The sequence below is a fragment of the Nicotiana attenuata genome, unplaced genomic scaffold (genome assembly GCF_001879085.1).
Source record: "Nicotiana attenuata strain UT unplaced genomic scaffold, NIATTr2, whole genome shotgun sequence".
Lineage (NCBI taxonomy): Eukaryota > Viridiplantae > Streptophyta > Magnoliopsida > Solanales > Solanaceae > Nicotiana > Nicotiana attenuata.
The window spans coordinates 166,129-184,279 of record NW_017670767.1 but is presented as its reverse complement, the minus strand read 5'-3'; the positions used below and the strand labels follow the sequence as shown (position 1 = coordinate 184,279).

Genomic DNA, 18,151 nt, shown 5'->3' with positions numbered 1-18,151 from the left:
CATATTGTACCTTTCAGCTTTATCTAGAAGCAATTGTAATAGGTACTTTGAGTATTCAAGTTAGAGTTAACTTGAAGTTGTCGCAACAGTTAGAGGTTGGTTGCTACAACGGGATTAGAGGTAATCCTTAGGTTTACAAAAAGTTTAATGCTGTTTTGGCTCAGTGATTTACTGAAGTGTTGGGAAAAATCCTACTGAGTAGTAGGTCGTGGCTTTTTCACCTTTTGAGGTCGCAGAGTCAATCAAAAAATACATCACATGTTCAATCTACACACTACTCCATGTTTTATATTTTTGAAACTGTGAAAGAAGAGATGTGCTAAAAAACACAATCAACAAGCAACCACCATTAGAAGGATGTGCCATCAGATCATTATTAATTCCAAACTAAGGTGCAATTACAAAGAAAGTTAGTGGTATGAAAAGTGAGTGGAACTAGTGCATGGAAAATGACGCATAATAGTAAATAAAATTTAATTCATGTCACGTTTAATTAAATTCAATTACTAATAGTAAATTCACATCAATCAGTAAACTGTGATCACCTTACACTTTACAACAATCGAATACGTCTTTACTTATCTTCGAGAGACTACCGAACTGTTAGGAAAAAAAAACTTCACTTTCTTGCATTCTTATCGTGCCGATTTGTTATTCCGAAGCTTGAACCTTGAATCTTCTATTCTCTTACAGATGGCGACGACAGGTGCAGCCGGATCAGGTGGACAACCACCAGTTAGGGCCGCGAGAGGCCAATGCCACGAGAGGCCAGGGTCGCGGTAGAGGCCGATGTTGGACTCACATACAGCTAGGACAGCACTTGTGGAGTCACCAGTCACTCCAGCTAAGGAGTAGGTTCTGGATACTTTGGAGCCGGTAGGACCAACTCAGCCACCAGCAGTGCCTATTTCATTCCTGGCCTTCAGGAGGCCTTGGCCAGATTTTGACTGTGTGCACGAGCAGCTAGACACTGTTGGGATCAACACTAAAATCTGCACAAGAAGTGTGTTTACCTTGAAAATGGTAATTACAATTAGATTTAATTTTGTGATTCTAAAAATACGTGATTTATTTTTATGCTATTTGTTAGGCAATAGATGCTAAGAGTGAGACAAGAAAATAAGGTAAGAGCTTGAAGATAGAATGCTATGCAAACCGAGTAGCCGAGAATCGGGGTCTCGAGCTAGCCTATATTGGGCCTCCAGGTCGAGCTAAAGCGTTAGGCTGTGGATAGCCGATGAAGGACTAACAGTTCTAAGAGGTTTGATGAGGGCTTTTTATGATCAATGATGAGTAATAAATGAAGAACAATCAATGAAACGCAATAAATGTAATCAATGTAACAAGTATAAGCAATAAAATCAAGGGAGAATATGTTTAAGTTAGAGAGCAGAGAATGTTCTTGTTCTTGTATTTGATATCATCTGTTTTAGAAAATGATAAGGGTCCCCTTTATATAGGAGGGGAAATCCCAACATGGTACATGTGTAATTATTACAAAGAAACATAGCTGGTACATCTATTTACTAGTATAGTACAAAGTCCTATTTTTGTTGAGCGAGAATCGGGCTGCTTTGGTTCGCAGGGCCCTCGACTCTTTTAGGTCCGTGGGTAGCTTCCCACTTTCCAAATAGTCGATATATTTGTTTCTCCAATCCCATGTCAGGCTAGTGGAGTTGATCTCGGCATGACCTTCCTCGATCACTGATTTGAATAGCTGAACAACAGCCCCGGGGAGTATATCATCTTCCTCGATAGATGATCCCAGGTTTGTGAGGGCGTCGGCCTCGCTATTTGCTCTCGAGGTATGTGGACCAGAGTCCATTCTTTGAAGCGGTGCAATGTGACTTGAATTGTGTTTAAGTATCTTTCATCTTGTCTTCTCGAACCTCGAAGCTCCCATTTACCTGATTTACCACCAGGAGGGAATCGCATTTTGCTTCGATGACTTCAGCTCCTAGGCCTTTGGCCGATTCCAGACCTGCAATCATAGCCTCATACTCGGCTTCGTTGTTAGTTAACTTTGAAGTTTTTATAGATTACCTAATCATGCCGCTTGTAGGTGGCTTCAGAACTATACCGAGCCCGGACCCTTTCACGTTCGAGGCGCCGTCAGTGAACAAGGTCCATACCCCCGAAGATGCGCCCGTTTTTAGTAAAAGTTCTTTCTCTACCTCGGGCACGAGGGATGGCGTAAAGTCGGCCACAAAATCCTCCAGAATTTGGGACTTGATAGCCGTTCGGGGTTGATACTCGATATCGTATTCCCCGAGTTCAATGGCCCACTTGGCCAGTTGGCCCGATAACTCGAGGTTTTGCAAATATGATGGCATTGAAAATAAGGCTTTAATTTTCGAGATGCGCTTATTAATGCAAGAGCTAATTTTTCTAGGTGCGGATACCTGGTTTCGGCATCTCCAGGGTCCGACTTACATAATAAACAGGGAACTGCGTACCTTATTGTTCTCGAACCAGCACACCACTTACCGCTACCTCGGATACGTCCAGGTACAAATACATCGTTTCACCCTCTTTTGGGATGTGGAGTAAAGGTGGGCTTGTCAAATATCATTTTAACTCCTCCAAGGCACGTTGGCATTCCGGGGTCCATTCGAAGTTGTTTTTCTTTTTGAGTAAAGAGAAGAAATGATGACTCCTATCTGATGACCTTGATATGAATCGACCCAAGGCTGTTATCCGCCCGGTCAGCCGTTGCACGGCCTTCACATTGTTTACCACCGTGATTTCTTTGATGGCTTTGATTTGTCGGGGTTGATCTCCATCCCCCTGTTTGACACCATGAAGCCTAAGAACTTGCCCGAACCCACTCCGAAGGCACATTTCTCGGTATTGAGTTTCATGTTGTAGCTTTTAAGGATGTCAAATGTCTCCTGCAAATGAGTCAAATAGTCCTCTACGCGCAGGGACTTAACTAGCATATCGTCAATGTAAACTTCCATGGACCTGCCTAGCTGGTGTTCGAACATCTTATTAACTAGGCGTTGGTACGTGGCTCCCGCATTTTTTAGCCCGAAGGGCATCACATTGTAGCAGTACGTGCCGTACTTCGTGATGAACGAAGTCTTTTCTCTGTCCTCGGGGTTCATCTGAATTTGATTATACCCCGAGTAGGCGTCGAGAAAGGTGAGGATCTCATGGCCGGCCGTGGCATCGATCAAGCTGTCGATGTTGGGCAGCGGTAATGAATCCTTGGGGCACGCTCTATTTAAGTCTTTATAATCTACGAACATTCTTAACTTATTCCCCTTTTTGGGAACTACCACCACATTGGCCAGCCATTCGGGATATTTTACCTCCCTAATAGACCCTATTTTGAGGAGTTTTGTTACCTCGTCCTTGATGAACGCATGTTTTATCTCGGACTGAGGTCTCCTTTTTTGCTTCACTGGTTTGAATCTAGGGTCGACACTTAGTCGATGGGTGGTTATTTCTGGTGGGATCGCTGTCATATCTAAATGGGACCAAGCAAACAAATCGATGTTATTAGTAAGAAATTGAATGAGTTTTTTCCTGAGTTCGGGGGTTAATCCTGTTTCCAGGTATACTTTCCGATCTGGGAGATGCTCGATCAAAATAGTTTGCTCCAATTCTTCAATTGTTGACTTTGTTGCATCCGACTCTTCGGGGGCAACGAAAGTTCGGGGAGCGAGGAAATCATCTTCATCGTCCTCGGGGGTCTGTTTGCCTTCCAGCTCTTCCGAGGTGGAGGGTATAGAATTTGGTGCCTCCCCGTGGACCACGAACATTTCCTTTGCCGCATGCTGTTCTCCATATACTGTCTTTATACCGTCTTTTGTTGGAAACTTCATCATCTGATGCAGAGTTGACGGTACTGCCCTCATATTGTGTATCCATGGCCTACCAAGCAACGCATTGTACCTCATGTCACCTTCAATGACATGGAATTTGGCATTCTAAACTGCACCGGACATGTTGACCGGGAGGGTGATCTCCCCATTCGTTGCTTCGCCAGCCATGTTGAAGCCGTTGAGGACTCGGGAGGTAGGTATGATCTGATCGAGCAGTCTGAGCTGTTATACCACCTTCGACCTGATTACGTTGGCCGAGCTACCTGGATCCACGAGTACACGTTTAGTTTGAATGTTATTCAAGAGGAACGAAATTACCAGCGCATCATTATGTGGATGAGACAAAGTCTCAAAATCCTCTTTGCTAAATGCGAGGACGTCCTCAGATATGCGGCCCCGGATTTGCCCTTCTGTTGCAGCGGGAACTTTTATCCATTTGATCACGGGTCCTTGAGGAACGTCGGTCCCCCCAATGATTATACGAACGATGTGCTGAGGTTTTCCCGCTCCGTTTCTCCCGTCTGCCTCTCTTTCTTCCAGGGTGGGATTTTTTCGAGTTTCCTGTTGATTTTCTTGGCGTATACTCCTGTTAGTGTGGGAGCTTATATCGACGTGTTGGGTGTTGTGTGAGACCACATCCACGGGAATTGGTGCTGGTGCATCCTCAGGGTTTCGTGGTGGTACACCGATACTTGGAACAACTACACCATTCTCTCCATGGTCCTCAGGACCGTTGTTTTCATGTGCATTCACCGAGTGAGACATTTTGACCTGAAATCAAAGATTCTTGGACAAGAAAAAGTGTGAAGGATAACTTGTGTTATTTAGTAAACCAGCACGAAAAAGATCACTATTAGTTTTAGCCCCACGGTTGGCGCCAAACTGTTTACCTTGAAAATGGCATTTAGTGGTTCTAAAAATACGTGATTTATTTTTATTCTAGTTGTTAGGCAATAGATGCTAAGCGTGAGACTAGAAAATAAGGTAAGAGCTTGAAGATAGAACGCTATGCAAACCGAGTAGCCGAGAATCGGGGTCTCGAGCTAGCCTATACTGGGACTCGAGGTCGAGCTAAAGCGTTAGGCTGTGGATAGCCGACGAAGGAGTAACAGTTCTAAGAGCTTTGATGAGGGCTCTTTATGATCAATGATGAGTAATAAATGAAGAACAATCAATGAAACACAATAAATGTAAGCAATGTAACAAATATAAGCAATAAAATCAAGGGAGAATATATTTAAGTTAGAGAGCAGAGAATGTTCTTGTTCTTGTATTGAATATCATCCGTTTTAGAAAATGATAAGGGTCCCCTTTATATAGGAGCGGGAATCCCAACATGGTACATGTGTAATTATTACAAAGAAATATAGCTGGTACAGCTATTTACTAGTCTGGTACAGGCTAGTACTACTCTTGCAGGTATTGTCAGCTTTGGTCATGTGCCTTGGGAACCTCCCGCTTGTCCATGGTAACCACCGATTTGTGCTGCCCCGAGGTCGAGCTAAGGAACCCTCAGGGTTGAACCTCGAGCTTTGCCTCGAGACTTCTAGGTGAAGCTACTGAATGTCACAATGGTCACAAAATCGGACTCTTCGATTTTAGCCGTATACAAAGTGCAGAAGTGTATTATGAGTACAACTGAACCAATGTACTCCGTAAGTGTCGAGCCTAACCCCGACGAGGTAGTGACGAGGTTATGATAAGATACCTACTAAAATCCTGTGCTGATATGTGTGTGTGTGTGTGTATATATATATATATATATATACATATATACATACACATATATAAAGCAATAGAAATAACAAGTAGAGCATTTAAAATAACAATAGGGAGGGAACATATAAAAAGGGAGTAAGATAAGAACGGTAAGTACAAAATCACCAATTAGCCTCTCTCCGAAATAAACTAAAATGCAACCAAATAACTCACAAATCCGGAAGTCAACTAAGGCAATGAAATCGTCAAATGACACAGCATCACCCTTCGTGCTTTTACTCTCATCCTCACCATGTAATATGATATATGCAATGGCACGGCATCACCCTTCGTGCTTTTGCTCTCATCCTCACCATATGATAATGATATGATAAATAAAATGGCGCAGCATCACAATTTAGGATTTTTGTCATGACTCCAGTTTCCAACCGTAGGTTGTCATGATGGAACATACTCTCTAAGATTACGTAAGCCTAACATGCATAAAGGAATAGTGGAAATAATACTAAAACTTCAAATTAAACCTTCACACTATTATAATAAACTCAACAGTACAATAGCTAACACTTTCCCCAAAACCTGGTGGAACGGAGTCATAAACTCTACAAGAATGTAGTAATAGTCTCGAAATACAATGTTGTTTGAAACAAGAAATAAACATGTCACGCCCCGAACCTGGGCTTGGGCGTAACACGGCACTCGATGCCTGACTACATGTGACCGAGCGAACCAACTGGCTGGCTGAATCAACATGTGATATCATAACATACTGAATGCGGAAGATAAACTAACACATGCTGATATACTGAAAGTCTAAATGATATAAATAAAATGCGGAAATACTAATACAATCCGGAAACATATTTATAGCCAACACAGCTTAATATGAAAAGCGTGCGACTCTGTCTAACTATTACTCTAGTCTATGAATCCTCTAATGAAGTACTGAAAATACTGACTGTCTTCAAATACTGAAAGACTGTAAAGTAATGATAATGCTCCGAAAGAACTAGGGATCACCAAATAGCTGGTACAAGAATCCTAGCGCTCTGAATCATCAACCTATAAATCATTACCTGCATCGTGAGATGTAGGCCCCGGGCAAAAGGGACGTCAGTACATTTGAATTGCACTGGTATGTAAAGCAACTGAAAGAAAGAACTATAAATGCTGAAACTGATATTGAGCTGATAATTAAGAATTGATAATTGATAACTGAAATGATAACTATTGAAACTGAAACTGAAATGATAACTGATAACTGATAACTAATAAAAGAACTAATAACAGATAACTGATAACTGAAAACTGAAATGATAACTGATAACTGAAACTGAAATGATGATTCATAACTGAACTAATAACTGATAACTGAAATGATAATTGATAACTAAACTTAACAAAGGAAGTAAGGATATGAATACTCCCTCTTCTGAATGATGAGCATCAGGTTTATCTGAATATTAATCTGCAGCCTCAGGCCCAATATATATATGTGCACAACTGCAGCCTCGGGCCCAAGTATACGTATACATAACTGCGGCCCCATGCCCAAATATGTGTGAGCATGTGATTTTTGCCCTATATGAAATATTCCTATAAAATCCCAAGGAAATAAATTTTCGTTAATTATTTGCCATTTTAGGATTTTTTTGTAGAATTTTATTTAATTGTTGCATTTTATGCATGTTTAATTTTTATTTAAATCATGAGAAATACCAAAAAATACCATGCATTGCATTTAGGTTTGTTTTTACATTTTTAGGATTAATTAATTAATTATTTGCTTTATTAAAAATGAAAATCACAAAAATGGCCCATTTCTACGTTTTTTCCTTTTTATTTTTAGATTATTGATTTTTCTCTTTTAATTTGGCATTAAGTGATGTTTACAATTTTTATAATTATATAGTTGGTTTAAATTTTACAATTTAGATAATTTAGGTTTTTTTTTTTAAAAAAAGGAAGGAATAAAAGAAAAGAAAAGAAAAGGAAATAAAAGGGGCTAATTTGAAAATTGGATTTGTTTGAAATTGGGCTGATCTTAATACCCAGACCAACCCAAAAAATTACCCAAAATCCGTTCCCAAATTACCCACAACCCAAGCCCCAAAAATCAAGCCTACCCGGTCCAGCCCCCATTTAACCCAAACGACCCCGTTTTGTCCCCTCTTAATCACAGCCGTTGGATCTCTATGATCTAACGGCTCGGAACTGAAGATCCATTAGGTATATTACTATCCTAACGAGACCAACCCCCCACTTCGGAACCCCCCATTCAGCCTCTCCTCTCTCTCTCAAGAACGAATCCTAGCCGCCCTAAAATCCATCGCCGCCTCCTCCGCAAACCACCCACCGGAAATTGCCTCACGGCGGTTCCGGTGCTCCAATCCACCCCAAATTAACACCCTAGACTCCCCTTCCCCTCCTCTTTATGAATCTCTTAACCAATCCCCCAAAATCCCTGTTAAACCTTTCGAATCTTAGATCTAAGATTCAAACCAAAAATCCTAACTTCCCTAAGTTATCCCAAAATCACACCTCACAGTCCCCGACCTCCCCTCATCACTGTCCTACCCTTGATTCCCCAAATATCCTTGCCAAAACCCCTAATTTCAGATCTACGAAAAGTCAGAAAACCCTAGCCTACTCGATTTCAAGGCTCGAATTAGCCTGAAATGCATGCTAGTCGATTGTCTTGGCAAGAACAACTGATAAGCATCAATTTTGGGTCATTTCGGAAAGGTTTTGACCCCTGCATCAATCCGTTTGCTACCTGAAGACTTTTGTTGTCTCGATTCTTTTAGGTAAATCCCTTCGCTTTCCTGTTCTCCCTTTCCTTTGCTGAGAATCCTCTTCATCTCCCTTTCTTTATGTTTAATTGCATGTTTTAGGATTATGTTGTGTATCTATCTTTGCATATAGTTTAGTCAGCATGTTTAAAATTCCATCGTTTGTTGATTCACTCTGTTTGTTCAAGCTTTTCCGGCCAAAATCATTTTGTTTCTGCTTCTTCTCTTCTTGTTTAGTTAGTTATTTTTACTTTTATCATTTAGGTGTCAACTTTGTTTGTTTTGATTGCTGGTTCATTTGAATTCCAGTAAAATAAGTTTGCTTAGTTAATCGTTTAATTAAGTATAGTTCGATGCATTTAGGTTAACTAAATCAGGCTAGATCAATATGATAGAGTAATTAAGGTTTTGCTTCTTTCCAATTGGTTCTATGACTGATTAGCCACATGGTTTAGGTTCTCCTTTTCTGTTTTTAATTGCTAGTTTAATTATTTGTACATAGGTTCGAGTCTTTAATTAGGTTTTGATGATTTATTCACTCTGTTTCTGTCATAAATTTAGTTTGAATTCAGTATTCTTTAGGGTTAATTAGATAAGCAGTTTTTATTGATTAATTGGTTAGTTTTAAGTTTGAATTAAATCAACATGTTTTTGCCTCAGCATGACAATTTGGTTTCTTGATACTTTCTGATTTTGTTTGACTTGGTTTGAAAACCAATAGAAACTTTAGGGACTTACTTGAACTAAAAGAGTTTAGGTAAAGATGAAATAGGCAGGATTTCAAAAGGAAAAATTGGATTTTTACTTAGGCTAAAAAATCAGAAATGTACAGCTGTCCTAGCTGTTACAAAAGATGCTGAATTAGGATAAGAAGGACAGTTACATTGTACTATTTTCAGAGGTTTAGGATAAGGAATATACCCAAGATATACCCTCCCTAGGCAACCTATATATAGGTAGGTCCTCTTATTCTGATTTGGACAGACATTGATCATAAAAAATTTACTGCAAAAAGGTTCCCTTTCCTTGGCTGAAAGATCAGATTTTCAGAAATTTTAGAAAAACTTTCAAAACCTCTTACTCTTTGGTTTTCTACAAGCTGAGCAATATGGTTTGAAGTGGAGGATTTTCTTGGTTCTTCAGCTGATTTTCTGGTTTTCAAAGCTGTCTTCTTCTGGTTCAAATTTTCTGATTCATTTCTGGGCTGTTGTTGTATTTGGTTTCTATTCTTGCAAGCTTCAGATAATTTCCATCTTTCCTTCACCTGTTAATTGCTGATCTTTGTTGCTGTTCATAGGTATTTAACCTTAGCCTTTCTTATGTAATGACTTCTTAAAAATGATATAAAAATCAGATTTGTAAATAGCATGTCTTTCATGATAGTAGCTTGTTTACTTTGGTATGCATTCGATTGATTTTAGTTATGCGTGTTTAAAGTTTAAAAAATGATTCAGCACATTAACTTAGCCAATATATGAGAGTTGTTTAGTGGTTTTATCTTATGGAAATGGCTTTTCCTCATAGCAAAACATTTTGGTTTAATGTTGTTATGCTTTCCTTCTTTCTCTCATCTAATTTCTTTTACTCAAAGCCATTGTTTTTCTCTTTCTTTGACTGTTTGACCATGAGCTATAGCCTGCAGATTTAGCCACTAGTTGGCTAAATCAGTAGGTTCAGAAGCCTTAAAATGGAACTCACACTATCCTTCTAACAAAGGAAGACCAAGCTCTAATGGACAAGCCATGTCCAAAAGAGACAGGAATTCTATATTAGTTATACAAGTTTGTAATAGTTTTAGCCTAAATATATAGTTAGTGAAGCAGCTGAGGATTGGACTGTTATTTAGAATATTTTTAGAAAGCAGTATTTTGGTTTAATAACAGTATAAAAGTCTGTTTACTACTGTAAAGTTGACCATTGTATTCAGATTTTTGTAATAAGTGGATTGTTAAAGAACTTGGTTAAACAGGCTGTATTTGTAAATTCCAGCCTACATTTTGTTTAATATTTTGTATGCTGGACTGCAATTAATGCATCCAATCAGCTGTTACAAGTGTAATATTGTAACGACCCGACCGGTCGTTTTGAGCTTTTGCACTTCGCTCGCCAGTCCTCGGGCAAGAAACAGTTCTTAGTTTGAAGCTTAAAATTTGAAAGGTTTGACCAAGATTTGACTTGTTGGTATATGATATCCGAATCGGAACTTTTATGATTTGGTTAGCTCCGTTAGGTGATTTGGGACTTAGGAGCATCATCGGAATGTGTTTTGGAGGTCCGGAGTAGATTTAGGCTTGAATTGGCGAAATTGGATTTTTGGCGTTTTCCGGTTGATAGGTGAGATATTGACATAGGGGTCGGAATGGAATTCCGGAAGTTGCAGTAGCTCCCTTGTGTCATTTGGGATGTGTGTGCAAAATTTCAGGTCATCCGGACGTGGTTTGGTATATTTTTCGATCAAAAGCGGAATTCGGAAGATTTTTGGAATCTTAGGCTTGAATCCGATGTGTTTTGGTTGATTTGATGTTGTTTGAGGTGTTTTAAATATTGGTATAAGTTTGAATGGTAGTATAAGACTTGTTGGTGCTTTTGGTTGAGGTCCCGGGGGCCTCGGGGTGATTTCGGATGGTTGGCGGAAAGTTTGGAAGTTGGTTTTGGCAGCTGAAGATCTCCCATTGCTATCATAACCACACCTGCGGCTAGGGGACCGCAGGTGCGGTATCGCAGATGCGTGGTTGGAGCCGCACATGCAGCTAAAGGCTTGGTGGAGTGAAACTGCAGATGCGGTATGTGAACCGCACCTGCGCGACCGCAGATGCGGAGAGAGGGTCGTAGGTGCAAGAGGCGGCTTATGTGATGACCGCAGAAGCGGTTCATGGACCGTAAAAGCGGTACCGCAGAAGCGCTATTTGGGCCGCAGATGCGGAATTCCTGGGCCAGAAGTATATAATGTTTCCTTCGCAAATTTTTGGCTAAGTACTCTATTTTTTAAGAGGGGAAACGAGCTGGGGTAGTGAATTCAAGGGGAAAATCGAGGTGAATCAATTGGATTTGGAGCATCCGGAGGCCGATTCGAGGGGCAAAGGCATCGCGAGCTAAAGTTTGGGCCGGATTGAGGTAAGTAATGATTGTAAATGTTGTCCCGAGGGTATGAAACCCCGGATGTCACATCGTTGTGCTACCTTGAGGTGACGCACACGCTAGATGACGAGCGTGGGATCGTGCACCGTTGGAAATTGTGACTTGGTCCATCCCGTACGACTGTTAAGTCGCGTATTTACTTGGAAACTATTTGATATTGTTATATTTTGGAAAGTATTATTGTGTTTGGGCCTAAATGCCGTGCCTGGGCCTTGTGCCAATTGGTTGGACCCTTAGGGGCTTTTATTACTGATTTCCTCACTGTTTTTTATTTGATAGTTACACTCAGTTTTGCTATGTTCTCACTGTTTTCATAACTCGGTTTTATTCACTACTTTTGATTTCATAAATGATTTTGAGCCGAGTACTTGTTTTACTGTCAGCCCGAGGGGCTTGAGTGAGTTCTGACTGGGTGAGGCCGAGGGCCTGTGTTGTGAGGATGTTATGGGATCGGGCTGCACGCTGCAGCATGTGGTACTGATTTGTGATATGTGAGAGGCCGATGGCCTGATTTATTATGCCACGAGATGGCTTGTTATTGCGCTTGGGCCGTAAGGGGGCCCCTCCCGGAGTCTGTACACCCCCAGTGAGCGCGGGTACCCAGTATGTGTGATGTGTTGTAGCCCGAGGGGCTGTGGTTGTTTTATATTGAAGTCCGAGGGGCTGTTCTTGATCTATGTTGCCCGAGGGGCGGTTCTTAATTCATGTTATGCCCGAGGGGCTGGTTCTGTTGATATTATGCCCGAGGGGTGGTTTACGGTACACGTTTTGCCCGAGGGGCTGTTTACGTTTCTTTCATTTTTACTCACTGATTTTATCACTCGTTTTGAAGCTGTTGAAAGTTGTTTTAAAAGGTTTACTGAAACTGAGCATGATTTACGAAGTAAATGATTTCCGTACTATTTTGGGAATGTACTGTATTTGCTGTAGCGTTATGACGTGTCTTACGTGTTTTCTTACTGCTCAGCTTTCATTTGCTTTTATTACTTACTGATTTGGCGTACTCACATTACTCCCTGCACCTTGTGTGCAGATTCAGGTATTATTTTAAACCCGGTAGCGGGTGCTGGTTGCTTAGTAGCAGAGTCATCGGAGTTAGCGACGTAGCTGCCCGGCGTTCGCATCACTGCTTTTCTCCCTCTTGTCTTCCTTAGACTGTATTTAGTACATTTTTAGACTCTTAGCCGTATTCAGACCTTAGTAGATGCTCGTGACTTGTGACACCTCGATGTCGGGCTGTGTTTTGTTTTTCGCATTTGATATATTTCACTTTATTTTGGGATTTATCAATATTAATGACTTGATTATGAGTCCTTATATCTGTTAACTAACTTGGGGTTTGTGTCGGCTAGCCTTATCTTCACGAGAGGCGCCATCACGATCGGGTCTGGGTTTAGGGTCGTGACAAATATTCATTAGACTGATTTCATCATGGTATAGATTAGTATATGGTGAAATTTGAGTTTAATTCTTGTTAACATCATTGGTTTAAATTAGATAGCTTCTGTTGATTTTTTATATGCTGTAAGGAGGGAATTAAATTTTTGGTTCGGGCTTGGCTAAGGTCCAGGCAAGGTAGCCTAGTGGAAACTCATGCTAGGCTGCCTTCATTCGAACTTATTCCTTGTCTTTGGGCTCAAATTCAGGCCCAAACGACCTTGAGTTCCTGTGCCATTTCTTCAGAATGATAAATGGTTTTCCTTGTCTGGGAATGGGGCTGGAAATCAGCCCAATTAAAAGACCATGCCATGGCCAGTCAGCCTATCTGCCTTCGGGTCCCCTGTTTATGTATTCCTACAATTAGTAGTTATATATTTTAAGTTCAACCATGTGTAATTAATATTTGCAAATCATGTTAAGTATAATTAATACTCAATTTGAGTTGTGTTTTGAATTTGATTTTTCTCCATTTAAAAGTAAGTTCACTTGCAGCCCTTGATTTATGTGTATGCTATGGCTAAGAACGAAAAGGTGGATAGGCCCAGCCGGTATAAAGTCACAACTGGGCCCGCCTGAAGCCCAATATGGGCAAACACTAGTTGAATCCAGTCCTGGAATACCGTTTTGCTAGGTCCAAATTTGGAGCCCAGGTCCGGCTTCTTTTAAAAGCTGAGTATTTATGGATTTATTCCACTATTGAACGTCCTGGCCACAAAACATTTGTCCAATAATATTTCTAAGCCCAGCCTTCCCATTTCTAGTTAAAAGATTTCTTAGTTTGAACTTCGAAAGTTGTACCTTTTAGTCTTAATTAAAAATGCAAACCCTTTTTAGTTAAAATAGTTTGAGGTGTGACATTTTCCATTAAATAACCTATGGCCCTCATATAATTATTAACCTAGTTTTGAAATAACCCTAAATAATCGTAGTTTGTTTTAGGCCCGATTTAGATTAGTATTGCGATTATGTATACGTTCGCGTAACATAATTGCGAATTTAATTCTAAAAGTAACCCGAGGGATGCGTTCGCGCAACTTCAACCAAACTTTTCTTAAAAAATAAACAAAGCGTTATTAATTGTGGACACGTTCGCGTGACATAATTTTTGATGCGCCAAAGGAAAAGAGTATACGTACGCGTAACTCAATTATTTAATTACGAACAAATCAAGTGATTAAAAGCGGTAAAAAGTTAAATGCACATAGGTCCTAAAAATGAGTAGTTAAACAATTTAAGCCAAGTAATAATCATCAAGCGACCGTGCTAGAACCACGGAACCCGGGAATGCCTAACACCTTCTCCCGGGTTAATAGAATTCCTTATCTAGAATTTCTGGTTAGCAGACTCTTAAAAAATAAAAATTTTCTCGATTTGGGATTTAAAACAAATCGGTGACTTGGGACACCGTAATTTATTTCAAGTGGCGACTCTGACTAATAAAAAATCCCATCTCGATTAATGTCACTTTAATTGGAAAAACTCCCTTATATACCCCCTTCCGGGTGTAGGTAAAAAGGAGGTGTGACAATATGAATAAAGCATAAACTGCAGCCTCAGGCCCAAATACAGGTGTTCAACATCCAGGGATTTAAAATCAGGAACTGAGAATCATACTGCAATACATGATAGTAAAATACTGAATCACACTGAGTTACATGATACTGGAATACTGGATCACACTGAGTTACATAATACTGGAATACTGAATAGGACTAGACTGAGACATGTATTCTTGAACTGATTATGAACACTGAAACTTCAACTGTTTATGGCATACTGAGTAATCTATACTAAGACTCGGGGGCATCAAACCCAAGTCTATATTGAATATGCACTGAGCTCGCAACGTTCAGAATGGAAGTCATGAATGATTTATGAAGCTAAAGAAAAGAAGTTCTACAACTATATAAGGAACTAGGCTAAACTATATTTGTGAGGCAATTAGTAACGTCGTAAAAGAAACGTAGTGTAGGGAGAATCATTAACGTTCACAAAAATAGAGAGCTAGCCTCACATACCTTAACTTCCTGCTCTTGAGCGTAATACAACGTTTGTCAACCCTTTCAACTTTAATCTATAGCAATACAAGTCAAAGGGATTCCATATTAGCTATGATACTCATGTTTTGGTCACTTAAGCATTTTATCAAACACTTGGTGAGAATAAAGCTTCATAGTCCTTATTAATGGTGTCTCTACACCCAATAACCCATTCTCTTGCTTCTAGATAAATTCTAAAGTCTCAAATGGTTATAATCAACATCATTCTTTATCACCCATAAGGTAAATAACACCATTCACCAATAATCAACAATCAACAACCCAAACCTTTAACCGTTCATGTTTTTCTATATAACCCATCAACTCATATCTCATGAACTAGAGTCTATAATCATTAATTCAATGATAAATCAATTAGAGGGTGAAGATATTACCTTTTTGATGTTCAATCTTCTTGAATTCGAGTTCTAGGATTTCTTCTCACAACAATGATCTCCCAATCGAATATCTAATGATATGGAGGATTTACTCATGTTAATAAGATGTTGGAAAATTTAAATTAACGTAGAATCATCATTAGAACTTACCTTGGATGGTGGAGGGATCCTTAAGGAGTTAGGTTTTTGAGAGCTCCCCCTTCTAGAGCAAGTTTTTGTGTTTTGGGGGTGTGGGTGACGAAGTAGGGCTTTAAAATGACCCCCCAAGGCCTGACCGCACACCTGACCGCGCAAAATGGCAGTTACACTGCCACAAGTGCGCAGCCGCGCACGGGGCGCTCACTGGGCGCGCATATTGCGCACTGTTCTATAAAACACACATAACTTTTTGCAGAACGATCCGTTCAGGCTCCATAATATATCGTTGGAATCTTATGCACCTCACTCTCCATCTTAATTCTAAAACAACTATTTTCACCCATACTCATCTAGGACTTCATATGTCTAAAATATTAAATTAATACTCATTTAAGATATCCACACCTAGTTTGAATGTACGGGGTATTACACCGATAACCCAATACCAATAAGCCAATTTTGCCGTTCGATTAACGGTTACGGTTCGATTTTGAACAGCCCTAGTATCTCGGACATGGAATGAGGCATGAGATCTGAAAAATAATTGCAAGTCCATACAAGGGATGTGGGGTATTTACAAGCTGTCATCGAGGTAAAAATTTTTGCATTATGACTTTTGTCTGTTTCATTGTTTATGCAAAAAAGGAAAAAAAATCTAACTGTAATTATGTAAACTTAGGTATCCACTATGAAGAAATAGAATTCTTAAAACGTTATTTCTAAATCTGAACAATTTATTAACAATATTTTTCGTTTGGAGAGTTACCAATAATGATTTAAAATTTTATCCCATTAATATTTACTATATTCACATGTTAAAATGAATGTTGGGGTACATTACGATGAATGGAGTGTTTGGAGGAGGGCGTGGGGGGGGAGGAGGGGGGGGGGGGGAGTGTTATGTAATTTGAAAAGTAATTGCAAATTCAGTACCAAAGTTGTGGGGTGTGCTTGCAGGCTGTCATTGTGATGCAAATTTTCAGTGTAATTTGCATACCAACATGACTTTCGTTTGTTTTCTTATTGAAGTGATTTTTTTTTTGTATTAGAAAAATTGCATAGCAAAATTAACTATGATTATGTAATTTAAATACCCATTATATAGTAATAGAATTTCTTAAAAATTCTTTCCAATAGATTTACACAATTTGATACAGAAAGTAGCTTTTGAAGTGACATTTTAGTTGTGAGCTAATGATGCTAAAAGGACTTCCGCTATGAAAAACAAAATTATATTTTTATCTGAAGAATTACCATCAAGATTTGTGTATGTGACGTTTTTTTGTATTAGAAGAATTGTGTAGGGGGGCGAACTGTAATTATAAAGTGTGCATTATATAGAAATAGGATTCTTAAAAGTTCTTTCCATTATAACGTGTGCATTATACAGAAATAGGATTCTTAAAAGTTCTTAAAAGTGTGCATTATACAGAAATAGGATTCTTAAAAGTTCTGTATAAAGTGTGCATTATACAGAAATAGGATTCTTAAAAGTTCTTTCCATTATTTTTCAATAATCTGTTACAATACAATTTTATATTAATGTTTTTAATAGTGAATAGTGGTGCTATTGAACAAAGAACTTCTGATAAGAAAATAAAATTATATTTATGTTTGAAGAATTACCGACAATGATTTTTAGTGTAAATGCATACTTACATGACCTTTGTTTGTTTTCTTATTAGAAAATTTGTGCTAGCAGAATTAACTGTAATTACGTATTTATTTTGGTAATAATAGAATCCTTAATAGGGACACTACCAAACAGAACTCACATCCCGACATAAAATCNAAGATGTTGGAATATTGAAATTAACTTAGAATCACCATTAGAACTTACCTTGGATGGTGGAGGGATCCTTAAGGAGTTAGGTTTTTGAGAGCTCCCCTTTCTAGAGCAAGTTTTTGTGTTTTGGGGGTGTGGGGGACGAAGTAGGGCATTAAAATGACCCCCCAAGTGCGCCCCCGCTCACCTGTAGGCCTGACCGTGCACCTGACCATGCAAAATGGTAGTAACACTGCCACAGGTGCGCGGCCGCGCTCGGGGCGCGCACTAGGCACGCATATTGCGCACTATTCTGTAAAACGCACATAACTTTTTGCACAAAGATCCGTTCGGGCTCCATAATATATCGTTGGAAAGATATTTCAAAGTCCTACAACTTTATTCTTTTGAGTTGTCTCAAATTTCTTTACACAATTTCACTAACTGCTGCTGGAAGACGGACCTTTTGTAAACTTAGTAGATTTTGTCGAATCATATGCACCTCACTCTCCATCTTGATTTTGAAACAACTAATTTCACCAATAATCATCCCTCTAGGACTTCATATGTCTAAAATCTCAAATTAATATCCATTTAACATATCCACACCTAGTCCGAATGTACAGGGTGTTACATTATCTCCCCCTTGGGATCATTCGTCCTCGAATGATTGTCCTAACTGTAACTTCTGCTAACTCCGAACCTTAAACGGGTCTGGCGGAAACATGAACTTTCATTAACACTTGCATACTAAACTGAATGAATACATGATTACTGAACTGTTGAGATACTGAACTGAATGACTACTGCATTGACTGAATATTGGTCTGCCATGGATACGTGAATACTGAACTAACATGGATATATGAATATTGAATTGGCACGAATAATT

The 18,151-nt window shown here is 39.4% G+C and overlaps 1 pseudogene; it reads right to left on the bottom strand.

Moving 5' to 3' along the window:
• Positions 1-3,830, bottom strand: part of LOC109243133 — a 31,520-nt pseudogene extending 27,690 nt beyond the window's left edge.
• Positions 3,831-18,151: the final 14,321 nt, after the last annotated feature.